The following is a 5,442-nucleotide window of genomic DNA, read 5'->3' as shown; positions in this document are numbered from 1 at the left end:
AGACTCTTAGATTGATCATGTAAAACAACGTGAAAGAACTTTTTGAACAACGAGAGCCTTATGGTAGTAAGGATTTTTTTTTTTTTTTAATTTCAGTCTTGTTGGAGTCCTCTGCATTCTCGTGGTTCTCTTTGATAATGAGTCTGTATGATATTGTGGTCAATAAAAAGAACTTTCCAATATGAAATATACACAGGATGAAGTTATTTGTGGAATTAGAATAAAGACACAAATTTAGGGAGAGAAAGGAGTGCTGTACAATTTCTTCTTATTAAAGAAGACTTTATGTTTCAATGGATGATAGCGGAAGTAGGATATTATTTTTCCATTAAATATTTTCAGATGGATGTAACTTCCCAGGGATTATGTCATATGCAATCATTTAAGCATATGATGAATAATTTTAGGTGTCAACTTTAAAATATATGATAAACTGCATAGCCCTCCGTAAGTATTTTTGGGTATATGAGCAAAAATGCTTGGTAAGCATCCCAGTAGATTTTTTTTTCCCCTTAAGTGCAATGGTGAGCCACTGTAGGGTTTTAAGCAGAGGAGGGACATGGTCTGGTTTTCTTTAGAAAATGGCTTTGGCTGCTGGAGGGTTAGTGTATGAACTGCCGAAGGCATGTGGGTACAAGAGATTAATTAGGAGGCTATTGCAATTGCCAAGAAGGGATAATGTCGGCTTGAACTTGGGTATTAATTCAGATAGTGGAAGTAGACAGAAATGTATGGGCTCAAGAGACATTTTTTTTTTTTTTTTGGTACCAGGAATTGAAACTAGGGGCACTTAACCACTGAGCCACATCCCTAGCCTGTTTAAATTTTAATTTGGAGATGGGGGGTCTCGCTAAATTATGTAGGGCCTTGCTAAGTTGCAGAGGCTGGCTTTGAACTGGTGATCCTCCTGCCTCAGCCTCTTGAGTTGCTGGGATTTTAGAGGAGATTTGAGGGGGAATAATAGAATTTAGTGAAGGATTGGTCAAGGAGGGTTCTCTGGGCTGGGGAGCCAGTTCATGTGCCCCCTTCATCCACAGGGGAGGCAGAGGAACTGCTTGTCAGAGAGAGGGGGGAGAAGAGGCTCATGCCCATCTCTAGGCTGACCATGACTGATCGGCTTCTCCCGGGGGAGGTAGAGCCGGAAGCAGAGTTCCTCAGCATGGCCACAGCGGTGGTTCTTACGGGAGGGCTGGGGCTCTGAAGAGGGGTATTACTGCACTAAAATTCCAGTGTGCTCACTGAAAAGTCATGTGACCCTGGGCAAGGAATTTAGCTTTTCCAAGCCCCGGTTTCCTCATCTGCAGGAACCAGGACGAAGAGCCATAGAGTTTCTTTGGGATGCTCAAGGTGGAGGTAGAATTTAAAACTCTGATCTTTTGGTTAAGCAGACAGACTACTATTTTGGGATGCAGGCATTTGAGACATAAAGAGCTGAACTCTGTCTATTGGGATATCACAGACTGTCTCCATGAGGAGGGAGGGTGCTGTGGAGATCATGGTGCTGGTAATGGGGGATTACCCATTGGCTTTCAATGGCTGGATTTGGAAAGAAGAAAAACTGGGTCACTGGACCCCTGGGAGGAATTTCACCATCAAAAAAGGAGGTAAGTAGGACTCGCCATGCTGAGGTTGCTGACGCGCTAAGGAGAGAGCAGACCCTGGGGGAAAGGCCCCTTGCAGGCCAGGGCATGGGCTTGAGTAGCAGTTGGAGAAATTGCATTTACTTGCCTACTTATTCTGCAGTTTGATTCAACACAACAGCCTGGGCTTTGCTCCTGGGGAATGAACAACAGCCTTTCTCTTCATAAAGGCAGAACAAGAAGGGGAGGCGCAGCCTGCACTGCTCCTGCCTGCCCAGGGTGGGGTGGAGCAGCAGGTTGAAGAAGCATATTTCAAAGGCAGGACCTGGCAGCCGAGCCATGGTGGCATGGTGGTTTGGACAATGGTGTCAAGAGTCCAAGTGGGAGAGACATCCTTTCTGAGGCTTAGAAGCCCTGAGCAATCTGATCCCCACTCCTTTCTTTCCAGACTGTTCCTTTTCCACACACCTGTCTTTTCACTAGGTCCCAGTCACCCCTGTCTTCTTTCTGTTCCTCAAACATGTCTTACTCTTCACCACTGCCCCCACCACAGGGCCTTTGCATGTGCTGTTTCTTCTTCCTAGAACACTCTACTTTGCTTGGATGATTCCTTTTCCTCTTTCATATCTTGGCTCAAACATCACTTCTTCCAAAAGATATTTCTCCAATAAACTAGATTTTCCCCGTTATATCAATGCAGCAATCTGTTCTTTCTCCTCAGAGCACATGTTCTGTATAATCATTTGGGACTTGGCTGATGGAATTCATGAGACAGAACGAGGTCTGTTCTGCTTGCCATGGAATCCCCAGCATCTAGAATAATGCCACCCGCAAAGCAGATGCTTAATCAACACATTGGATGAATGAATGAATTTCCACCTCCCAAAGACACTAGGAAGCCCTGATGTGGGAGGGGGATAGATACATCAAGAACCTCACGCTCACCTCCCTCGAGGTTCCCTGGAGAATGAATGGGAGGATGCAGGGAAAGAGCTCCAGCAGAGGAGCCCACGGCCGCCACCAAAGGTCGGCCCGGCAGGTGGGGGTCTTACCTTGGAGGAACTGCGAGATGTTCACGTGCCTTCTGTGGGGGCTCTGCAACTCACTGTGGGCCACTTGGCAGGTGACGTGGGAGTAGAGTGAGGAGAAGGTCAGGGACACCAGGGTGGTGCTGACAATGGCGTAGGATGGGTCCTCTCCAGGCTGGAAGACCAGGGTGTGGAAGGCCGGCAGCTCCCTGCCATCTTTGAACCATTGCAGGTGGATGTGTTTGGGAAAGAAGCCCCTTGAGATGCAGGTGAGGTTCAGGACTTGGCGGGGGCTGGCCCTGCCGGAGGGGCCAGAGATCTCTGGAGGGGAGGGTTCAGCTTTGATCAGGGCAAAGGAGGAGAGAGGACGGAGGAGGAAAGAGAGAGGTGAAGATGGCGAGATGCACTTTAGCTCCACGGCCACCCTCAGGGTTCACCTTGCCTGAACCCCCACTCCAGCCTCCCCGACTCCAGCCTCCCCGACTCCAGCCTCCCCCACTCCAGCCTCCCCCACTCCAGCCTCCCCCACTCCAGCCTCCCCCACTCCAGCCTCCCCCACTCCAGCCTCTCATCTCCAGTTCCCTCCTCTTCATTAGAAACCAGCTCAGGGGCCTAACTTTGCTTCCCAACTCTCCCAGCCCATGCTGGGGGACCAGACCCTGGTGACCTTAAAATACAGATGCGACCCTGGACATCATTTCCTTGTTCTCCTCCCTCCCTGCGTCAACAAACCGTATTGTAAAAAGTTATAGAAGTCATGGCATGAAAAACATTGTCAACATTATAGACCAAATGCTTTTAACCAGTTTACCCGATTGAGTGTTTCTTTCTGTTTTAAATAACATCTTTCCACTGTCATTTCTCATTTTTTTTCAGTTAGTTTTATATACTATTGTGGAAGAAGATAATTTACCTCTCTGCCATCTCCCTCCAAGGGCCACCTGCACTTCACCCCCGTGCATCCTTCTATCTCAGACACATCATGACTTTTTGTTTTATCGGCATTCAGCATTTATATTATTATGACCAAGGAGCATCACCTGCAGCTGGGCTGTGTAATACATCAGCATTATGTTTCTTGGTCAGCCTTTTGTTTTTCCAGGAATTTGTAATGGCCTCATTATTTTTATTTGCTTAGTTTCTATGAAGGTATAATAAATTCATTCCTGATTTTTTTCCCAAATGGATATAACTCCTTCTACTAGAGATTTGCTAAGTGTTCAAATGGACTTCAGCTTAGGGTAAATATAGACCGGGGAGTGCACAAACATTTTTTCTTTTTTTTTAAAACATTTTATTTTTTTAAGAGAGAGTGAGAGAGAGAGAGAGAGAATTTTTTAATATTTATTTTTTAGTTCTCGGCGGACACAACATCTTTGTTGGTATGTGGTGCTGAGGATCGAACCCGGGCCGCACGCATGCCAGGCGAGCGCGCTACCGCTTGAGCCACATCCCCAGCCCACAAACATTTTTTCAATGGGGTATACAGGCTTGGATTAAAAAAAAATCTTTTCATGTTGATAAATTTTAAACACAAAAATATAGAAAGCACTCATTATGGAACTTCAATAATTATCAATAAATAGAGATCTTGTTTCATCTATATTTTTCCTACCATCTATTAGTTTATCTATTTTAATTGTATATCCTGAATGCATAAAACATAATGGCTTGGCGTATGTATGCATAATAAAACTATCTTATTACAGTCAAGATTATTTATTTATTGTCTTAGCCACATTTTTGTATGTGGTAAAGTCACCTAAAATCTATTGTTTTAGCAAATATTTTATATATAACATATTATTAACTATGCCTCAGGCTGAGCACTAGATCTCTAGACTTATCCATTTTATATAAGTAATATTTTGTTACTTTGACTTTCATTTTACCCACTGCCTTTTGCTGGTAACCACCACTGTACTCTCTGTTTCTATGTATTTGAGTTTTGTTTTTTTTAGAGATTCCTCATATAAGGGCAACAAATTAAAAATCGAGCTGCCATGACCTGGCAACTCCTGTTCTAGGTATATGCCCAAAGGAAATGAAAGCATCCCCTCCTAAACTTTTCTGCACCCCATGTTCATGGCAACATTATTCACAAGAGCCAAGACATGAAAACGACGTATACGGGTTTGTAAACGGATGAGTGGAGAAGGAAATTGTAGTATAGGAGTCTGCACAATGGAAGATTATTCAGCCCTAAAAGAGGAGATCTTTCCATTTGCTGCAGCGTGGGTGAATTTTAGAGGGCATTACGCTAGTGAAGTCAGCCAGACACTGGGCTGTTTTTTTTCTTGAATGTGCCCAAGGGGCGCCCCATTCCTGGAGGACTGTAATACCAGTATGAGGTGGAGTGGACGCAGCAAGTTCCCAGTCCATCTCCCTGCTCCAAAAATCCACTTACCACATTGTCCTTGGAAAGAGGACATTTTAGATATTAAACGGATAAAACTCAGACGCTTAGCCCAAAGGCCAGGAAGTGATGACATTGGGTTATGTTAAAGCAAATGCCAGACTCTTGTTTCATTCTTAACTAGGAATAAAATGTTAGTCTGAGTCAAGAATTCTTTTTAAACAAGCAAAACACCATGATCATAATAATTAAGATTCAAAAACAGTTCCTCCATATCATCTGATATTCGCCAGCATTCAGATTTTACTGCTTGTCTCATAAATATAATTTTATAGTTGATTTGTTTGAATTAGGATCCAAGCAAGAGCCATATGTTATATTCAGTTGATGTCTCTTAAGCCTTTTTTAATCTAAAAGAGTTCCCTTTTTTTTTTTTTTTTTTTTTTTATCGTTTGCATTTACTTGTAGAAAAAAACCA

General features: G+C 43.8%; 1 pseudogene; it reads right to left on the bottom strand.

Moving 5' to 3' along the window:
* Positions 1-4,917: 4,917 nt before the first annotated feature.
* LOC120887106 (U2 spliceosomal RNA) lies at positions 4,918-5,095 on the bottom strand (annotated as a pseudogene).
* Positions 5,096-5,442: the final 347 nt, after the last annotated feature.

Source organism: Ictidomys tridecemlineatus, chromosome 5, assembly GCF_052094955.1.
Source record: "Ictidomys tridecemlineatus isolate mIctTri1 chromosome 5, mIctTri1.hap1, whole genome shotgun sequence".
NCBI classification, from domain to species: Eukaryota; Metazoa; Chordata; class Mammalia; order Rodentia; family Sciuridae; genus Ictidomys; species Ictidomys tridecemlineatus.
This window is presented reverse-complemented; position numbering and strand designations above follow the sequence as displayed.